Source organism: Schistocerca gregaria, chromosome 9, assembly GCF_023897955.1.
Source record: "Schistocerca gregaria isolate iqSchGreg1 chromosome 9, iqSchGreg1.2, whole genome shotgun sequence".
Lineage (NCBI taxonomy): Eukaryota > Metazoa > Arthropoda > Insecta > Orthoptera > Acrididae > Schistocerca > Schistocerca gregaria.
In genome coordinates, this window is record NC_064928.1 from 75,005,025 (window position 1) to 75,028,226 (window position 23,202).

The following is a 23,202-nucleotide window of genomic DNA, read 5'->3' on the forward strand; positions in this document are numbered from 1 at the left end:
TGTCAAGTATAACTGAGAATCACGACCTTCGAGTTACAATTGCAACTGTAGAGTACGGCGATTATTATACCCGGTGATTTTTTCCATCGTGTACATTATCTAGGGATTGATCGATGACAGCATATGACTGGGTGTTGTGTGATGTCCTTGGGTTAGTTAGGTTTAAGTAGTTCTAGGGGACTGATGACCATAGTCCCACAGTCCTCAGAGCCATTTGAACCATTTGATGACAGGACACGGGACAAAAAAGGTCTAATGTGCGTATGTACAGACATGCATGGTTTCCGTGTTAAAGACCATTTATTCAGTCGTACATTGTTACAGAGACTGCTCTCTAATGTGGTCTGTACCACGCAGCCACCGTTACAGTATGTGTAGAAAACGATTCCCATGTGCATGTTCCAATGCATGCGTGTACGAGCTGTAGCATGTTCTGTCTCACACCTTCACATCAGCCAGGCTTGATACGAACAGCGCCAAAGGCATCATAAATATGCCTCTTCCAGCGTCTCCACATCTGGAATGGGCACTGCAAGTAAGATACTTTCGAGATGTCTCCTTAACCAGAACTCGCACGGGTTGAGGTGAACGAGCAACAAGACCCCCTCGTCCGACCCATCGACCAGGCAAGACACGATTGAGATGCGTCCGCACGTTAACGGCGAAGTGGGCTGGAGCACCACCATCTAACTGCTTCTTGAAATGACCCCACGTCAAACGAACGGCAAAACACTGTTGCAAACATTGAATTCTGTGGTAGTTGTCGGCGGGTATAGGTCTCCTGATGACAACCATGCTGTCAGCAGCCCGTTGTCGTTTACCTCTCCGTAAGTAAACACCATGTCAGCAAGCTCTGGATTCGAACAAGTAACCACTGTGCTCAATGGTGTATCACATCCGCTGTAAGGTGAATCAGCGACAGAAGTGACTCGTTCACAACATTATCAGTGACAATGCTAGGAGAGGGCGGTAGAGCATGGCGTGTGAGGAACAGTAGCACCCATTGGAGGAAACCGTGCATACTGTAAATTTAAAATCTGTGGTAAGTTCCTATACGAACTGCTGAGGTCATCGGTCCCTAGGCTTACACTCTACTTAAACAAGGGGAGGCCACAACCTTTTGGGACGTAGATGTACAGTAAACTTCGTACACTCGCGTACTTCTCAAGCGTTTCTGAGAAAATCGCAAGATAATTTCGGTCGTCAAATATACACCAGTGCGTGGCAATTTTTACCACGAAGCGGAGGCAGCCGAGTGGTTAGCTATCAAGCCACTGGATCGCTGGATCGAGTCCCGTTCGTCAGTTTTTTTTTCAACACAATCATTTTCTTTACTATTTATGTTACAGTTGATACAATGGGAAAAATACGTGTAATCGGATGGACTTTTATTAAATGTACAATGTTACTTGGCAGTTTACAAACTTTTATTATCACAAATAATATAATATTCAGAATTATCGTCTAGTAAACGAGCAAACGCAAAAAGTGATACTGAAGATGTATGCCTGCCCGTCATTTGAGAATTCTTATGACTGGGAGGAGCCTGAAATGACTTGCTATCTCCAAGTTTTGACCGGCACAGACAGCTTTCGAAAGATGTACAATTAATCGTCGCTTTCGACACTACGAGTACAAGTAGCGGGATGGTATTTTTCGTAAAAACATGGAGAACACAAAGTTAAACGGCACCAGCTCCATTGAATAAATGCTATGTTTCCGTATATGTAATGTCTTTTGAGGTTTTCCGTGCTAACACTAAACCTCGTTAACATTTTCAAAAACCTCTATTTCGGCCCATAATTGGAAGCAAATCATGAGTAATGCAGTATTTTCTTAAATATCAGCGCTGATAATTCGTTATCCAGTATCGAGTCTTCACGAGAAGCAATTTCTCGTTCTCTTTCGATTAAATACGAACAGTTTTGAAGACACGGACAAGCATACATCTTCAGTATCACTTTATGCGTTTGGTCGTTTACTAGTGGACAGTTATGAATATTATGTTATTTGTGATAATAAAAATTTGTAGACTGTCAAGTAACATTGAACATTTAATAAAACTCCATCCGATTACACGTATTTTTCCCTTTATATCAATGGTAATGTAAATAGTAAAGAAAATGACTGTGTTGAAAAAAAAACCATGAGGAACGGGACTCGATCCAGCGATTACCGGGCTTGAACGCTAAACACTCGGCTGCCGCCGCTTCGGGATAATAACGGCCATGCACAGGTCTATATTTGACGACAGAAATTATCTCGCGATTTTCTCAGTAACGCTTGAAAAGTACGCGCTACTGCTCACACATTTTGTTGTGCTCGTGGATTACTACGAGTGTACGAAGTTTGCGGTAAATCCGCGTTCCAAACGTCCCGGCCTCCCCTTGTAAGCTAAGGACAACACACACACACCCGTGCCCGAGGGATGACTCGAACCTCCGGCGTGTGGTGGTTGTTGTTTTCGGGGGTGGAGACCAAACAGCTAGGTCATCGGTCTCATCGGATTAGGGAAGGACGGGGAAGGCAGCCGGCCGTTCCCTTTCAAAGGAACCATCCCGGCATTTGCCTGCAGCGACTTGGGGAAATAACGGAAAACCTAAATCAGGACGGCCGGACGCGGGATGAACCTCCGACGGGGGGATGCACACTGTAAGTGTGTCTCTGTGGTACAGCGCGTATTAGACTGCAGTCTCTGTAACAAAGTATAACCGAATGAATCGTCTCTAGCACGGAAACCAAGCATTTCCGGACATAAGTTCATCTGACCTTTTTTCTTCCGTATCGTCTCAAAGGACAATCTCTTTTACAATTATTATACAGGGTTAATTACCCCAAACTTGCACCGCCAATACTGCGGAGATGGAGAGAGCTATTGATACGCATTTCTCGCAGAATGACTTGGTAGGGGCTCGAACTGTTAGAAAAAAAAAAAAAGATACAAATGGCTCTGAGCACTATGGGACTCAACTGCTGTGGTCATCAGTCCCCTAGAACTTAGAACTACTTAAACCTAACCAACCTAAGGACATCACACAGATTCATGCCCGAGGCAGGATTCGAACCTGCGACCGTACGACCGTAGCAGTCTCACGGTTCCGGACTGCGCGCCTAGAACCGCGAGACCACCGCGGCCGGCGTACTATTAGCCAATCAAAATATTATAATAATAATTAGAAACTCATTTTTTGTGCAAACATACACATTTTAAATGAAACATTGCTTATTAACATTGACAAACTAAAAAAGGGCCAAATCAGAATGTCAGTTGTTTTTTATGCAATGTTCTAGCGCCAGTCGTTTACGAGATATCGTATTCTGAAAAGTTTCCGCACTGGCAATTGTTTGTACCGTTTGACCTGTGCAGTTGCTGGGCATGATATTATGTTTGCTCATAGCTTGCTTGTGTTCTCCTTGCATGCATCACGTCTTGCTTGTCAGTTAGTGTGGAACAATCCAAGCAGTAGGTCGTGTGTGGACGATAGGAATTACCAACGCACAAAAAGCTGGAAACTGTAGAAATATTGTAGTTTGTTCTTGTACAGTTTTTGCTATAAGATATCCCGATACACGTCAACCGACTCTCCAGTGTTTTGTCGACGTCTTCAAACAGTTGCGTGACCGACTCTGCAGTATTTTATGAACGTCTTCAAACAGTTGCGTGAAATTCTTAGTGTAACACCAAGACGCCGCAACAGGAGAAAACAAGTGATGACAGAAGGGGGAAAAATTAACGTTCTTACTGCTGTTGCAGTTGATCCGCATGTTAGAACCCGCGCAATCGCACTAGCAAGTGGCATGGGTCAGGCAAGTGTCCCACGCTATCTCCATCGACGTACGTTCCGTCCCTACCAAATCAAGAGCTGCATGGAAACGGAGAATCGTGTCAACTTTCGCAGATGGGCGTTAAAATAGGATACTCCATATGTATCACGTATCTGTTTTGGTGATGGAGCCGCATTTACCAATCATGCCCAGGTAAATCACTGAAACATTCACTACTGGTCTGCTGACAGTCTTCACTGGTTTCATCTGGTGGAACGTCAGCCATGGAGCGTAACCATGTGGGATAGTGAACCATCAGCTTATAGAACTGTCTTCCATAGACGGCAGGCCAAACATACACAAATATTGCAACCTCATAACAAACCATCTTCCACAAATGCTAGAAAACACTCCTCTGCAGACTAGGATGAATCTGTGGTATCAACATTATGGCTGTCCAGCCCATAATCCACGAAGTACTAGAGTATGTGTTCACGTATTGTTTCCAAATCTGTGGAATGGACGCAGAGGACCTGTATCTCGGCCCACCCATTCCCCAGGTTTGACGCCTGTAGACATTTTTCTGTGCGAAAAGCAGAACGACACGGTCTACAAGGACATACCTTCACCCGATGATGTGCTAACACGTATTGCTGCAACCTCCTCGGACATCTCCGCTGAAATGCTAGCATGTGTGCAGCAGTCGTTCCATACTAGACTGGAAGCATGTATTGGCGCTGCCGGTGGTCATTTTGAACACAACCTTTGATAGTTGTCTCGTTACTGGTCAGAATTCACATAAAACTGGCGCATCCCCTTGTGTTGGTCTTTAGTGTGTGCTACCACATATACTGTAAAAGTGTCAGAACTTTTCAAAATACGTAAACGAGTCGCACTACAATCCTGCAAAAAACACCAATAACGTTATAATTTACCCTACTTTTAGTTTGTTAATGCCAATAGACTTTGTTCCATTAAAAAATGTCTATATTTGCACAAAAAATAAACTTCAGGTATTATTACAATTTGTTGTTTGACTATCAATATGAGCCCCTAATTACCAATCCATTCTGTGGAAACCGCATATCAATATCACTTTTCATTCCCGCAATATTTGTGCCGCAAGTTTTAGGTGATTCGTCCGGTATACCAATACGAAGGTGAGCAGTTAACACTGTACTACTCCTTACACACACACACACACACACACACACACACACACACACACAACGTTAATAAAACCGATGGATTATCCAGTTCAGATTTCTGATTCGAAGTGGAGGTAAAATGTCCAGGGAAGACGGTTTCGGAAATCGACAGTGTGCTTGCAACAACAACAAATCATCCCAGGGCACAGTCCAGAGCTACGTCGCATCCGCGGCACAACTGATGATCAAAGTGGCCTCCATGGGTTTGCAGGTGATGGCGATAGCAGCGGCTGTCACGCAGTGCGCGCATGATAGTACTTTGGCTGACACAATGTTGGCGGGCCACTTGCCAGGAGCCTGTACCCAGTAGAATCCGGTCCTCTAAATCCAGTGTACGCACTCTCCGCCCCCCTCCCTACACAATCGTCTGTCTCAAAGGATCCATGATCACACAAACGCCAAGAAAGAGCTTCACATGTGTCAATGGATTTGTGTCAATGGATTTGTTTTGGTATAGCTGTGCTGCCTCTCGGTCGTTTCCACCCGCTTGGCCGTACGCAAACACCATCTCGGCTTGTTCCCGACATGAATACCGGACCATTCTGTTGTTGACAGTATGCTGCTGGTGACAATGTCTCTGAACTCATCTTTGTAAGACTTTTCTGCCTTCAGAATCCGTCCCTACAGTTTGTCTGTTTTATTGACGTTTATATAGGGTGATTCACGAATAATTTCACGTGATCTGTGAAGTGGTTCTACAAATGAAAATAAACAGAAATAATCCTATGAACATGTGTCTAATTTTCGATCATGGAGCGTATTGAAGACTACACAAATTCATGAATGATTATGAAGACAAGTGTGAGTATACCTTACTGGAATGCTGTGCAGGCGCTGGGGTGGACAGAATAATGGCGAGATAAATGAGTGATCCATCCTACAGGAGGTATTAAAAAAGTCCCCCACCTGTCTGAATGCAACTGTCAACGAGCTGCAGGGTGTGTTGTGGGGCACATCGGAGATTACGCAGGCACACGAAAACTTTTTTTGAAAACGTTTTTTATTAATTTGGTAGCTGATATTTATAGATTTTTATGAGCTGAATCCAAATCTAGCCTTAGTTTTTTTTGTATCACCCATAGTTTTCGAGCAATAAGCTTTTTATTATATAGTATAAAATTCCAACGCTATACGGTAAACAGGGAAATTAATGAAAAGCTTTGTTACAACATATGCATGGTTTGTATTTACAGAAAGCTACGTAAAATAGACATGTGTTAATAAAGGTTTCACTTGTCAGCTGGAATTGGTCTCTATTTATTTTCTCTTTGAAGCGTCTTGTGTAGCTTTTTCTACGATAAGTCCTTGCTCAACTTCTCGGTGAAGTTTTTCGATCACTTTAATGTCCTGGTGAAAATGCTCTCCTTGCTCCTCACTAACATCTCCCATATTGTCCGGGAAGAAATCAGGATGACTGTTCAAAAAGTGAACTTTCAGTCTCATTAAACATCCTAAAGTTTTAAAATTCTTTAACATTGTAGCTATAATTGAAACATGAAATCTAAATGCTTTTTCCTGCTTTTTCGACCATTTTCCCAGATCTTCAACACACACATAACATACCTTATGCAGCTCCCAAGATTTATCTTGATCTTCAAGGTTAGATTCAAAGTACAATAGATAAACGTTTTTCACAAAGTCTGTAATGTTTCTTTCGTGTTTTTAGTCACAAAATCACCACAAATACAACAAAAACTGTCAGCAGAGTTTTTACAACCACGATTAGACTTTGTACTGAGCACATGCACAGGAAATGGGAAAGTGAGGTTAGGTTAACAGTAAATAAAACAACATCTGTCAACACAAAAATAGAATCGACCATTTTCGACAATAAATGTATTTCATCAGTGCTACCAATGTCATCTACATTCATTACACCTCCTTTCTAAATTATTTCAACTATATAAAAGATGTTAAATTCTTTAAAATATCGCATAATGTAATAAATTTAACTGTATATGTAAGGAAATGGTGGGTGATCCAGTTTTTAAAAGTATTGTATTTGGATTTCCCACCCTAAAACATAAGAATAAGATATTTTCAGAAAAATAGTTTTTCCATCGTTGGCATATGCTAGCTGGTTTTAGCGCGACCAATATCGTCGGTGATGCGAGCGACAAGTTGGCCTCTGCAGTATACACATCCTCCTTGATCTAGGAGGCAAGGAAGAAAGGAAGGAAGATTGTGTTTAACATCCCATCGACACGGAGGTCATTAGAGATAGAGCGCAAGTTCGGATTGTATTGGGGATGGGGAAGAAAATCGGCCATAGCCTCTCAAAGTAATCATCCTACATGTGCCTGGAGTTATTACGGAAAATCACAGAAAACCTAGATGTGGATGGCCGTTCGCCGGTTCGAATCGCCGTCCTCCGCAATTCGAGTGCAGTGTGAGAACAACTGCGCCATCTCGCCCGGCCCTTTAACTAGCTACATAACAGAACCGTAATGGGGTTAGGTCGGGTGGCCAGGCAGCTAGTCAATGGATGCGCCACGACCAATCCATCGTTGAGGAAACGCGTTATTTACATTCTAGGTTACTTGCCTGGTACAGTGAAATGGTAACGCATTATACTCCAAGAACATTTGCCGTCGTCGAGCTAACCTCACGTTTTCCAAAAGTGCATGTAGGTCTTCCATCAGGGAACGTGCTGTGGCCGTCATGCGATTTGGCCCTGTCAACAGATTATCAGTCATACCGCATCAGACATTCACTCAGACCCTAATTTGAGTCTTGTATCCCCAGTGTCACGTGGGATCTCCATCGCCAATGTGTGAGAATTACAGGTTTCATGATACCAGTGCGTGTAGATGTAGCCTCATCTGTAAACAATGTGTAGTGCACGACATTCTGTGTGCAGCCAACCATTCACAAAATTGCTGTCTTCTTACTGAGTCACCTGGATGCGGATGCTGTACGGGCTGCATATAGACCGGGTACAAGCCCCAGAATGTAACGTATACCACACTCGCGTTTGTGAAGTGTTCAACCCACTGCATTTATGTAACAATCGAAAATCGGACACATGTCAATACGACTTTTTAAATTATGTGACATCCCTCCCGACACCCTGTATGTGATTCAGCTGCTCCTCTTTATGCAACTGGCAATGATATACACTCCTGGAAATTGAAATAAGAACACCGTGAATTCATTGTCCCAGGAAGGGGAAACTTTATTGACACATTCCTGGGGTCAGATACATCACATGATCACACTGACAGAACCACACGCACATAGACACAGGCAACAGGGCATGCACAATGTCGGCACTAGTACAGTGTATATCCACCTTTCGCAGCAATGCAGGCTGCTGTTCTCCCATGGAGACGATCGTAGAGATGCTGGATGTAGTCCTGTGGAACGGATTGCCATGCCATTTCCACCTGGCGCCTCAGTTGGACCAGCGTTCGCGCTGGACGTGCAGACCGCGTGAGACGACGCTTCATCCAGTCCCAAACATGCTCAATGGGGGACAGATCCGGAGATCTTGCTGGCCAGGGTAGTTGACTTACACCTTCTAGAGCACGTTGGGTGGCACGGGATACACGCGGACGTGCATTGTCCTGTTGGAACAGCAAGTTCCCTTGCCGGTCTAGGAATGGTAGAACGATGGGTTCGATGACGGTTTGGATGTACCGTGCACTATTCAGTGTCCCCTCGACGATCACCAGAGGTGTACGGCCAGTGTAGGAGATCGCTCCCCACACCATGATGCCGGGTGTTGGCCCTGTGTGCCTCGGTCATATGCAGTCCTGATTGTGGCGCTCACCTGCACGGCGCCAAACACGCATACGACCATCATTGGCACCAAGGCAGAAGCGACTCTCATCGCTGAAGACGACACGTCTCCATTCGTCCCTCCATTCACGCCCGTCGCGACACCACTGGACGCGGGCTGCACGATGTTGGGGCGTGAGCGGAAGACGGCCTAACAGTGTGCGGGACCGTAGCCCAGCTTCATGGAGACGGTTGCGAATGGTCCTCGCCGATACACCAGGAGCAACAGTGTCCCTAATTTGCTGGGAAGTGGCGGTGCGGTCCCCTACGACACTGCGTAGGATCCTACGGTCTTGGCGTGCATCCGTGCGTCGTTGCGGTCCGGTCCCAGGTCGACGGGCACGTGCACCTTCCGCCGACCACTGGCGACAACATCGATGTACTGTGGAGACCTCACGCCCCACGTGTTGAGCAATTCGGCGGTACGTCCACCCGACCTCCCGCATGCCCTCTATACGCCCTCGCTCAAAGTCCGTCAACTGCACATACGGTTCACGTCCACGCTGTCGCGGCATGCTACCAGTGTTAAAGACTGCGATGGAGCTCCGTATGCCACGGCAAACTGGCTGACACTGACGGCGGCGGTGCACAAATGCTGCGCAGCTAGCGCCATTCGACGGCCAACACCGCGGTTCCTGGTGTGTCCGCTGTGCCGTGCGTGTGATCATTGCTTGTACAGCCCTCTCGCAGTGTCCGGAGCAAGTATGGTGGGTCTGACACACCGGTGTCAATGTGTTCTTATTTCCATTTCCAGGAGTGTATTTGGCTGTCATAAACCACTTTTCGTATTTTCTCGCTATGCGGGTACTATTACTGCTACAGGAAAAAATAGTACGACCTTACCCTACAGGATTTAATGAAGTTAAATTTTGTACTGGGATACATCATCACTGGGAGCCACGGTTTTCGAGTTTTTCAAGAACAACATACGAAATTGACCTTCAACCGCATCTGCTCCCCCACACTCATCCCTCAACACCCAGGATTTCTATTCTAGTGGCAAAAAACAAGCACTGTCGGAACACGGTTTCAACGGTATTGAGAGGCTGCCGTGCCACCCTCAACCCTAAGGCGTCACTGGATGTGGTTGAGGAGGGGCATGTAGTCAGCACACTGCTCCCCCGCTGGTTGTCAGTTTCCGTTGTAAGTAGGCTGTTTGTGTGTTTGTATGCTAGCAGCGCGTTCTGCATTACTAACTCTGACTGTAAGAGAATCTGTGGCTGGTCGGATTCACAGTTGGAGGTGAACAGCCAGCAGTGACGGGAGGATGGAGTATAATAATTAGCAGTGTTGGAGGTTCGCGGTATTAGCGCCAGTGGGCGGTCTGAATGTATGTCCGTCTTGGAGATTTATTACTGGTGATTATATAATTTTTTTACTGATTGTCACTTGATTCAGGTAAAATCTGCTAAATACATTATTTGCTCTGCAACAAAATCTTTCCTTTGCTAACCACATGCCTGTCAGCAGTTGTAGCCTTCAGTGGTTAGAATCTCTTATTTAGCTGAGCGCATTCGTGCTTGCGGCATTGCTGTAGTTCGTTTAATGAAGATTTTCTGTGAGGTAGCCGAAGTGACTTATGAAATGTATGGGTTATTGTTAGGATTTCTCGTAATTTAGGGCCATTCTTTCGTATTAATTATTTGAAATCAAGTTATCATTTTTGAACTGTCAGATTTCGAGAAATCAAGTTATCATTTTTGAACAGTCAGATTTCGTTGCGCCGGCCGCGGTGGTCTCGCGGTTCTAGGCGCGCAGTCCGGAACCGTGCGACTGCTACGGTCGCAGGTTCGAATCCTGCCTCGGGCATGGATGTGTGTGATGTCGTTAGGTTAGTTAGGTTTAAGTTCTATGGGACTGATGACCCTCTGATGTTAAGTCCCATAGTGCTTAGAGCTATTTGAACCAGACGACAGTTCCTTTTGTGTACGGCTAAGCATGTTTTGACACCTGTCAGCAACTGCACCTATGTATAGTGAAACAACATTCATAAACGCCATAATAATGTAAATAGAAAAGAAGAGGAAGATCTGAGGTTCGATAAAATATGGACATCGACATTGCCGTAGCAGAATGACAATCATTTTAATCGGGAATGATGACACCGTCCATAAATAGTCCCACGGTCGGCACCACGTGACGGTAGGAGCCATTTTCGCTCTGAAGATGCATCCTGCATTTGGAGACGAAACGTTAGAATGCAGATTTATACACTGACCACGGCCTCTAAGCCTGGAAGTTCTAATTGAAGCAGACGACGACCGTGAAATCCTATATTTTAAGAATATTACAACCGTTGCTTAAAATCAATATTTAAATAAAGAGAAGGAAGGAAGATAACAGTTCCACATCTTGTCGATGAGATGACGTTGTCATTGGAGATGGGTCACAAGCTGTTGTTAGTCAAAGATGAGGAAGAAGCACGACGATTGCCATGTCTTTTCATAGTAAGCGTATTACATTACGTCTTCGGTAACTTTTGAAACAAAGGAAACTTAGATGGTGATGGCTGGACTGTGTGTTTTAACTTATGTCCTTCCGCATGCGAGTCCAGGCTTTACCACTACTTCATATTTCAGAAGAAAACTGGTCTAGGAAGAAGCTTGTATCCAATACCGTAAGCTTTGTACTTAGGCACATAACGCGTTAAGGCAACATATGCAGATAATTACTGACTACAGACATATAACATGGGCATCAAGGTTTTTGGATTGTCTGATGAACAATTAATAGTTGCTTACATTCAGGAATTATTATGAAGAGTCATCCATTACGCCCACTTTACAGTTATGAAGTATGACTTTTGCATCTCAGCTAAGTGTACTGAAGCCTTGGTAAAATGAGAACCCGAACAAATTATGTCCCGCCCTGCAATTTAAAAAAAAATGGAAAGGATACGTTCATTGAACTTTCTATGGTACACTAAAACATTCAAAGAAAAAGTGGGTGGTAACAAAATTGTAAGATTCAATTACACTAAAGAGACAGGTTAAAATACTAAAAACAGAAATTAAAAGGAAAGGAGAAAAGCAAATCTCTGCTTTTTGACCTACATGGTCCACTTGGTACCGACCCACCGCCACGTGATCCTCTGCCAATGGTTTCATTCGGATGAGCTACGAGAGTGGTCAGGTTTACTGACTCTGGACCCGCTATCTCCAAAGCAAGAAGCTCCTCAGTTCTCATCGCGACGCTGAATGCTCCTTTTCCAGTCCTGCCGCCAAGGAAAAATCGCTGGCAGTGCCGGAAATAGAACGCGGTCGCTCCCCCTCCCTCCCCCCGCCGCCACATGACTGTCAGTTTCTATGACCACTCGGCTATGGAAGCAGACAAAACATGACGCTATGACGTGATTTTATACAACCAAGGTGATTCCTCCTCGTCTGCCTGGAATGAGCTATGGGTTACAGTTAAAGAAAAATGAAGAATAAGGAAGATAGCAGGACCATGCTTCCGGAGATGAACAGTACCACATATAAAAAAAAAAAAGAAAATAAATATAAAATTGAGGACAGATTTCGAGGCAGAAAATACGAGAATATTGAGCAAAATGGAAAAACTGTAGGCAATGCACTACCTAAATATTTCTAAATAGGCTAGTACACTGATGAGCCAGAACATTGTGACCAACGACCTACTATCGATATAAACCGGTCCAGACCATAGCAGTGTCACCTGCCACAGAGACTAATGTTCAGACACAAGCACGGTGGAGGTAGTTTCAGTAAGCGCGCTGTGCATGCGTAGAATGGTGAAGGCGCACGATCTGTCAGAGTTTGACCTAGTGCAGATTATAACGGCCCAAAGGTCGTCAGGTGTTTGAGGAGTGCCTTCAACACGTGGCGAAACCGAGGCGATACCACGTCCAGTCGTCGTGGCGTTGGGTGGCCACTCAATACAAGCGTCGGGCGTTGTAGGCTGGACAGTTTGGTAAAACAGGACAGGTGGCGAACTGTGGCAGAACTAACACCAGACTTAAATCCTGGGCAGAGCACAAGTGTGTCTGAACACACAGTGCACCAAACTCTCCTAACGATGAGCCTCAACACCCGACAACACGTGGCAATGTTAACACCACAACATTGGCAACCATGACTGAAATGGGCAAGTGACCATTGGAACTGGATGTTTGTACAGTGGCAGAGCGTTGCACGGTCTGATGAATTGCAATACTACGTGAAGCCGATGGGAGGGGACGAATCCGTCATCTTCCAGGAGAACAGCACTGTGGTACCTGTACTGCAGGGCGGAGCCAAGTTCGCGGTTGCTGCATTATGCTCTGGGTAACATTCACCTGGGTATCTGTGGAGCTCGTGCAAGGCACCACGATGGACAAGGAGTATTGTACACTGGTTGCTGACCACATACACCCCTTCATGATGATGGTATCATGTTTCCTGACAGTAGTGGCGTTTTTCAATAAGGTAATGCGACATGCCACAAGGCCAGTAGTCTGATGTAGTGATTTGAGAAGCACAGTGGCGAGTTCCAACTGATGTGCTGGATCCCGATCGAACACATCTGGGATGTGATTGAACATGGCATCAGAGCTCTTCGGCCCCCTCCCCAGAGTTTAAGGAAATTAGGTGTCTTGTGTTTGCAGATTGGTTCAAATGGTTCAGATGGCTGTGAGCTCAATGGGACTTAACATCTGAGGTCATCAGTCCCCTAGGCTTAGAACGACTTAAACCTAACTAACCTAAGGACATCACACACGTCCATGCCCGAGGCAGGGTTCGAACCTGCGACTGTGGCAGCAGCGCGGTTCCAGACTGAAGCCGCTAGAACCGCTCGGTCACAGTGGCCAGCTGCAGATTGGTACCAGCGACCTCCGGCGACCTACCAAGGTATCATTACTTCCATGCCATGATGTGTCATCATTATTGTCTGTGCTAACAGTGAATATACTGGCGGTTAAGTAGGTGGTCATAATGTTCTGGCTGATTAGTGTAAGCATCAGTGAACAGTGGTAAAACCATTTGTGTAAACAAAGAAAGTTTAGAAAAACCAATACAGTCATGCAGCAGTACAGAGTCAAAAGAGCCCACACACGCTCATACATAAAGCAAAACAAAGAAAAGCTGTGGAAAAAATCTAACAAAATCGTGGGAAAAAATTGGAAGTATTTTGGCGTATGACTACTCCATGTTCCTACAAAACTGAAAACGAGCTATCATTAATTGTGAAAATACTGGTAGTAGTGAATGTATCACAGTCTAAAGTCGAAAAAAAAGAGTGAGATCTAGGAAAGAGACTGGAAATTTTTGTTTGTTAAGAGAGCAAGTACTCAATTTAAAAAAGTAGCTTTCAAAATTATCATAACTATTTTATGCACAATGCACGATGTGAATTCTTGGGCGGTCTTTGAAGCTTGCTTCGATTACCTCTGTCCAATTGCTTACAGTTTGTTTTGTGCTAAACTGTCCCCTGTAGAGAGAGAAATGAGCCTTTACATTACGCAAAGAAACATACAAAAGCGCTTCATAAACGCAATTAAAATGAGAATGTCAGCTATATTAGCTAGAAATGTTTTACAGTCTGCTGTAGAAGCCTTTTTCACTTCGTCCACTCAGTCACTGGTATTCAAATCGCTTCATTGATATTGCCATTGCTGGTTCCTTACTATTTCAGTTTACCTTCAAATGGCTTAAGTACATTCATCATCATCATATTCCAGTAATGTCTTACTAACGATACAAATTTAAAGTTTTGTCTGTCCATGGGACGTTACAGAATTGCATACAATTTCAGATTCTTGGTCGGGTAACTGACAGACATTTTGTAGCACTTTGTAGCAATGTTTCTTGGGGCTTTTGTACGCACTCCAGTGTTAGTAACAGTACAGGCTCATGTATGATCTCATTTCCTCGTGTGTCTTATTTTGTATAACCTATCGTTAAACATACGCCCCTTATCTCCATTTAAACGTGTCTCAGCTTTCAACTTTTCCATGTAAAGTCCATGCCTCGCTGCCATAATAAAGCACAGTTTTTCCCAAGCTTTCTTAGAGATGGACGCGAGAGCTTTTTTCAGGTAAAATTTTCGATTTCAAAACCTTGTATTACTTTTTATATAGATTTATTTAATTTCACAGTCTTTTTCTGACATATCCTCATATGCAAGAATTGTACTTGGAAACCTAGATACAAATGTTGTTTCTAAGTTTCTGATCTACGATAAGGAAATCGTAAGTATGTAATGAATAATAAATGAACGCTACGATATCAGCTGTGTCAACGTGGGCAAATGACGCAAGCCGGTGCTGTGCAGCAAAGCTGTGGGACTTTATGTTCGATGTTTAGTTTACACAGCATTGCATCTCACAAAAAAAGTCGTGATTGTGGTTACTGAAGTCACGAAGTTCAAGTAAAAATTAAGATACTCAGCATCGCACTATTTATGGTAAGAACAATTCAATCATCTTGTCCGAGGTGTCCGAGAAATTACAATAACTGCGGTTTTGTTAATGATTTTATTTCTTTACATCAATGTTATCTACTTAAAAGTAGTTAGTATTATGCATGGAATCAGAAACAGTATGAACAACTTGTAATGGTGTTCCTGGGTAGGTTGTACTCACAAACATTAATTAGCAAAAGAATTCTCTATGTAGTTCCATTTTCGAATTAACTAGTCTTGAAGCATAGCAATAAGGCCGTTTCTCTACCAAATTCAAGGGGCCAGACAATTATCGATAGTTGTTCTTATAGTACAGAAGGTAGTGCACGAGATTTTTCAGCGTTTGGCTCACTGAATATAACTGTTTGAGAAGCTCATTAATATGTTGCCACCGGTTCAGGTTTTCACCAACATCTACGTCCAAAAATTAGGAGCATTCTACGCTATCACCTGAGTCCTGCTCATGGACTACATCAATTGTTGGCATGACTTTTTGTTGTACTGAATAGAATACAGCGATTTTTTTTTAAATATAGGCAGAGTGCAGTAACTGAAACCACTTTATAGTTCCCTGGATAATGTCATTTTCTGTCTCTTCTGTTGTTTTCTCTCCAAAGGGATTTATTTTAAATCTAACATAATCTGCAAGAAGTATCAATACTGCTTGTTGAATGTGAAATGGAAGGTCATTCAGATATGTAAGGAATAGTGATGGACCCAGAATTGAATATTGTGGGACTCCATTCATGAATTCTTCCCAGTCACTAAAATTTTCTCTCCTTCCAACATTGTTTGAAGTATTCAACAAAACGTTTTGCATACTGTTCACGAAGTGTGAGTGGAACAAGTGCTGTGTGAAGCCATCAATTCTATAAAACATAAGTTTTCTTATAGCTAGAGTAATGTCACCTGCAGAATCAAAATCCTTGGAAAAATCACAAGAAATCCGATCTGGCGATTATTTTGTTATTTGTGGCTTGCAATATTGGATGATTGAGCGTACAAATAAATTTCACAATCTAGTAACCCTTTCGAAATCCAATCTGTGATGTGCTAAATAATTGTTTCTACTTAAATTTACGACTAACTCTTGAACACCTTACTTTTTCTAGTATTTTGGAGTAAGATGTCAGTAAGGAAATTGGTTAATAATAATTTAAATCTTTCCTGTCAACTTTCTTTTAAAGAGGTGTGGAAAAATTTCCTGTAACATAGATGCATTACAAATATTACTAAGGTCACTGCTTATTACGTTAGAACAACTTTCCTCAATCCTTTTTGAAATACAATGAACAGCACATGATATTTTGTTTTTTGGAGTTTTTATAATTCTCTGAATTTCAGTGTCAGAAAAGTAAAGTTCCAGACTCTCCCATGTGCGACATGACAGCATAAAGGAAGTCAATGTAACCCTCTCAACCTCCTCACACACCCAAATTACCATATTATGTATTTTGTAAATGGATCTGCAATCATACGAATTTTTGCAAATAAAGAACGCTTAATACATGTATTTACTTACAATGGCATTTGGTAAGTTACAACATCAGATCAAAACTTGAAACTAGTAAAATAGCTTTCACGGTCAGTATCAAAGGACCTATGCATGAGTGGGCTATGCCGATATAAATAAGGATATGAAGTGCTCCAGGTGACTTTATTGACAAAAAAGGATAGCAAACTAACTTATACCTGCAATTAAACCAATTAAAAGTGCCACTAACTAACTGCATTTCAGTGCTCCTGAGTACCAAAGACGTAAGTGTCTATTAGAACACAGTAGATTATTCTCTCTGTAGTTATTTAATTTAAGTCAAAGAATATTTACACAAATATAGGCTTTAAATTATCTCTAATTGCACAGTACAAGTAATATGCACACGATAGACTAATTGCACTCAAGAGTGAAGACCTTCCCATGCGTGCATGAGCCTGAAACTGTTCAACAGTTACCCCAGAATGGCCTAATGGTCATCCTTACGTGAGTTCAAGAGTGTTTCAAAAAGTGGTTAGAAGAACATTAATTTTACTCACTTGACAAATACATGTAGAGAGATATTAAAGAATTGTGCTTTGATTTTCTGTATTTATCAGTCCATTTGCTTCTAATAATCCTACCATTAGAGTTATGCACCTATATAAATATTTGTAAATACGTTTACTTGTGTCATACACTGCTTTGAGTAGTGCTAAGTACTTCTGAATTGAAAATGTGTCCAAACCTAGGAATTTATATAACTAATATACAATTAGAACTGAACATTGATATATGTGCTAATAAGTGTCATACCACCATACAAATATGTTTCAGTAAGTGTTTGAGTACCCTTAATTGCCCTCTACTTAATAAAAATATACATTTTCTCATAAAACTTTACTCATAATTGCAGCTTATATACTGACAAGCTAATTGTATGACAACACACTTAATGTTTAGCAATAAATATTCTAAGGATGGTATTTCATAGACTCAAATATCAAGATATGGCCACATTTTAGATTTTACTTTTTGTTTGTATTTTGCCATTGTTATTATTATTATTATTATTATATATTTTTATTATTATTACTACTTTCTACATTCATTGTAATTTGTGTATGAATAAGTGTGTTCATGTTATGAACCATGGAAATATTGTTGTATGTGAACGTGTAAACAACTACAGCTGATAAAATTGTGGCTACCACCAAAACAAAATTAATAATTTAGAAACAAAAGTTTGGCCTGGAAAAAAATGATTCAGGACTGTGACAGTGTCACTTTCAGAATCCATCATTCCAGTAATAGCCTTTAGTATGCTAGTGAAAACCATGACAAACTAAAACATGTATGAACGAGGGTATGAATCACACACATTTGAAAGTGAGTAGCATACTTTAACCACAGCATCAACTTGCAAGATGCCTAGTAATGGACAAAACAATGGACTATCGTAGATTCCTTATCGTCTATGGTATCATAGCAATGACTCCACAGATTCTCATTTCTATTGTCGTTATGGAATCTAATTGGAGCGCTTATGCCGTAAACCATCTGCCAACTACATTCACAGTACCTCTGGCACAGCTGATTGTGGCGGTTTAAAAACTGGGTGGACATGAATCAATCTTATTTTGTAACAAGTGTCAAAGACACAAGGAATATTCATTCAAGTATCTACATATTTGTAAATACTTTTCGCAGAGGAGCTACTGTAGGTACTGGAGTGTAATTAGAGCAAATTTAAAAGTGTGGAGATGTGCACTGTGAAATGGGTTTGAAAAAATTATTAATAAATTTATGTAGTCATTTCAAACAATGTTTCACATTGTTGCAGCATACAGTGTAAACAATTTAAAGTAAGCGTTTCGCTGCTATTTTCCTTAGTAATAATACATTTCATCTGGTTAGTTTTAAGTATCACAGATTAAAAAAGACAGTTGTCCAATTGTGTGATCCATTAAGTTAAAGACGGCATATTACGGGGTGACACGTCCCCAGTGTCAAATTCTTGAAACCATTATGACACTGGCCACAATTATAAATGAGTAAGCAGTAAACACGCATTGTCAACTCTTGAGATCTTGATAATAGGTTCAAGTCTTCCTAAAATGCAATGTTTTAAAGTTATATATCACAAGTTTGGATACATGGTGGGTAATGATCTCAGCACCAACACGGTGATAGACTTCTATTATGGCTTCACAACAGAGCTTTAAACCAGTGTGACCTAAAAACATTAGTGCACGATATAATGACATGAATCATAGAACTTTGTCAGAAGTTAACTGATTAACACTTAAAACAATTGCAGTAGCGTCTTTATCACATATTCATTTATTTGACAACAATTTACGCATTTGAGCGCGTTCATAGTCTGAATGTCGACTTGAAGAAAGGAAGACATTAACTAGTCTAACTTGGACGAGACATAAAAGTACAATATGCAATGTCAAGTCGCCTGTTAAATATTTCTTATCAATCAAAAATGTCGTGATTAAAAGAAATGTTATGCAACTGCAGGAAAAGTTTTTTTTTTTAAATTTGTTTGACGTCAGAACGCTGTCCACACAGCCATCCTTGTTGTTGACGTTCTGATTAAACTGGCATGACAGAAAAGAAAAATTCGTGATTTGTCTCTCTCTCTGATTACAAAAATTGCTGCTATCCAAGTGACATCTTGGCGAACAATCAAAAACTGAATGCTTCAGGGGGAATAAATCTCGCGTTGCTTCGCCTTCTCGATGCAAACGGTATTGTTGACTAGATTCGTTAGGTAATTAGTTAGTCCAAAATTTTCGCAACTGAAAGAAGATTTCCTGTTTAATCCGGTATGCCTATAATTTTCTGTGTCGTCAACTGGCAAGAGTCCTGAGTGGATTTTCGGAGTGAATTAAACCAATTGCTGTATTCTCCAATGACATTAACGAAGGCAGCAACATTTGCGCAAGCAGTAGACGCTATCACGTTTAAAACAACTGAACACCAACACTTATTACGAATATCAGAAAAAAATACAGGCAGGAGAAAATACTGAAGTAAATGTCCCAAAATGCAAACAATCATTTTTTAGTTATGGCTTGTTTTAAACTATTATTGCTCAATAGCAAACGACACATAAATAATATTCGAAACCTTGGAATATCTCATTGCAATGGTACACAAGGCTGTCTGCCGTGTCAAAGGTAAGAAACAGAACTGAGGTACAACAGCGTTCTACTCACCTTCTTACGTTACTTTCTTGTTGAACTGTAAGTGCACATCCGTTGCAGATCTGACAGCTTCACACACACAAAATGAATGAGAATCGGCTAATTATCCGAGGCTGTAAGAGTATCTTGAACTGCTGTGCTACCCTTGTACTACGGGGGTAAATTTGTTTCTTTTTTTTTCTCTACCGACACGAAAACAAATTGCTACCAGCGCCTTACTGGACAGATGTCAGCTGATACTTTACACTACGCCGCCTACATTCACGACTGCAGTATTTACGTACGCCGTCACGAGTGGAAAAGTGAGCGGGGAATGAGAACGGGGGGGAAAACACGACCGTCGCGGCAGGATCTGACGCTTCTGCGGTAGACTTCGGGACGTAGTGGCCGGAGAGTCGATTGTTCGGATGCGTCAAACATGACACTAACGCAGCGCAACGGTTCGCAGTTGACTGCGGCATGCGAACGCGACGTCAGCGCAGCCCTGCGGCGGCCGGCGGCAACTGACCACCTCTAGCCCTTGCAGTCGAAGGTCGGGCATGCGCAGTGACGGAAGCAACTGGCATCTCTTTTTTTCCTACCCTCTCCACTTTAGCGGCTCACCTGCGCTAGTCCCACGCGGTTCATTTCTCTCTTCCTCGCGTTCTTTCTCAAACTCTTGCTACGAAAAAAAGAAGTATCGGCGCAACAATAATGACTGGATAAGCATAAGGGCAACTGTCTGATACTTCTCAGTTTCTTCAAAGGGGGATAAAGTGAAACAGGAAAGAGGCTTTAACAAGTCACGTGTATTAAAGGCAGAGCCACAAAGCTGAACTACACTCCATTATTTCGGCATTTAAAGTAACATAACAGGAAGACAGAATTGATGGCAGTACTCTGGTTCGGAGCCTTGAACCAGAGACAGAGAAAAGACGTTAATGTAACTTTACTTAAATGTGCACATGACGTCTAAGAATAAACTGTGACCACTATTAATAAAATAAAACCAGTGCGATTGCGACTCGCCCACATGCTGTTTCGTACCAACTCAATTATTTGTATAGACATTTGTAGACTTAGAGAAAGCTTTTGATAATGTTGACTGGAATACCCTCTTTCAAATTCTGAAGGTAGCAGTGGTAAAATACAGGGAGCGAAAGGCTATTTACAATTTGTACAGAAACCAGATGGCAGTTATAAGAGTCGAGGGGCACGAAAGGGAAGTAGTGGTTGGGAAGGGAGTGAGACAGGGTTGTAACCTATCCCCGATGCTATGCAATCTGTATATTGAGCAAACACTGAAGGAAACAAAAGAAAAATTCGGAGTAGGTATTAAAATCCACGGAGAAGAGATAAAAATTTTGAAGTTCGCCGACGACATTGTAATTCTGTCAGAGACAACAAAGGACTTGGAAGAGCAGTTGAACGGAATGTACAGTGTCATGAAAGGAGGATATCAGATGAACATCAACAAAAGCAAAACGAGGATAATGGAATGTACTCGAATTAAGTCGGGTGATGCTGAGGGAATTAGATTAGCAAATGAGACACTTAAAGTTTTAAAGGAGTTTTGGTATTTGGGGAGCAAAATAACTGATGATGGTCGAAGTAGAGAGGATATCAAATGTAGACTGGCATGGAAAGCGTTTCTGAAGACGAAAAATTTGTTAACATCGAGTACAGTTTTAAGTGTCAGGAAGTCGTTTCTGAAAGTATTTGTATGGAGCGTAGCCATGTACGGAAGTTAAACATGGACGATAACTAGTTTGGACAAGAACAGAATTGAAGCTATCGAAATCTGGTGCTCCAAAAGAATGCTGAAGATTAGATGGGTAGATCGTATAACTATTGAAGACGTATTGAATAGGATTGGGGAGAAGAGACGTTTGTGGCACAACTTGACTAGAAGAGGGATCGGTTGGTAGGACATGTTCTCAGGCATCAAGGGATCACGAATTTAGCATTGGAGGGCAGCGTGGAGGGTAAAAATCGTAGAGGAAGACCAAGAGATGAGTACATTAAGCAGATTCAGAAGGATGTAGGTTGCAGTAGGTACTGGGAGATGAAGCAGCTTGCACAGGATAGAGTGGCATGGAGAGCTGCTTCACACCAGTCTCAGGACTGAAGACCACTACAACAAAATCTTCCATGTTAAAATTACTTTTTTTTACCCTGAACTCCAAAACAGTTACCAAAAAACTACTTTAAGCAACACCAGATTTTACCAGTTTGTCAGTGGAGGACCGCAACTCTCCTTTTGTTAAACGATATTCCATTCCCCCAAGCCCCTCCCCCCACTTCACCGATTTCTAGAATAGCCCCTGAGAAGGACTCAAAAGGTGGCTGTTGTTGAAGTTTTCAATGTGAAGAACGGGTTCGATGGACATCTAAAGGGTTGTCTTATCCCTTTCAAACCACACTGTGACAGAAAAAACACCTACGTGATCGTGATTACGTATAAAGCAATCGCTACTTTACCACTACTTGCACTGAGTACATGAAGCAATATTCTAGAATTACAGCCAACACTTTTTTACAGTGGTTTGAGGAAAGTGTGTAACGGTACCGAACGATGCTTTATAACCAATATCATAAAACAACATTTCACACTTTTTACCAATTAAGAAATATGAATACGATCTGTTTGTATATCTAATATCACTCCGTTCCACCCGAAATTTGTATTTTAGTGTATGATATGTAGTACAAACAACCGTTCGCACAAACGCATTTGACTTGCTTATTACTGACCATTAGTATCACGAATCGTTAATAAGTTGCAAGTACGTGGTTGGTCTTAATTGGTTACAGTCGCTACAATTAAATGTTTTCCCTAGACATGTAACACTTTTGCGCCTTTCCTTGTATATTGTATAAAGTAACACCATCTGAGAAGCAATCGGTATTTTGCAAAAAAAAATTCTTATTAATATATAGTGGTACTCAACTTTGTTGTTCATGTGTAAGCTCTATGCTTGTTTATCGAGGTGTAGCCTTAATTGATTTACTTTGGAAATTAACCGACTGTAAGTTATAAGCTTGTTAATATTGATCTATTGGAAACAAATTTTAATAGTAAAGTGTGTTAAAATGTTCACTCAATCCTTCGTCATATTATGACTTTTATGTAATAAACTTCAGTTAAGGTGTCAGTGACGTAAGTAACTAAACATAATATCCAATAACAACTGATTACATACAATTAATTACTTGTATTAAATTTAAGGAATTTCTTTACTTGCGATATTATACTACTTAAATGCCAAGTTGCTGATAAAATTGTGCATATGTCAACAATTATGAACAAAGGAGGTAACTGAATAATAAGTCAGCGATGCCATTTTATTCGACTTCGTGTATCTCTGCTTTGCTTCAG

The 23,202-nt window shown here is 41.7% G+C and overlaps 1 protein-coding gene across 1 annotated transcript in view; it reads right to left on the reverse strand.

Annotated features, from left to right (window-relative positions):
- Positions 1-20,330, reverse strand: part of LOC126292291 (potassium voltage-gated channel protein eag) — a 1,528,023-nt gene extending 1,507,693 nt beyond the window's left edge. The window contains exon 1 of the mRNA XM_049986211.1: positions 19,857-20,330. The gene's annotated coding sequence lies outside the window, so the exon portion shown is untranslated. The remainder of the gene's footprint in view (positions 1-19,856) is intronic.
- Positions 20,331-23,202: the final 2,872 nt, after the last annotated feature.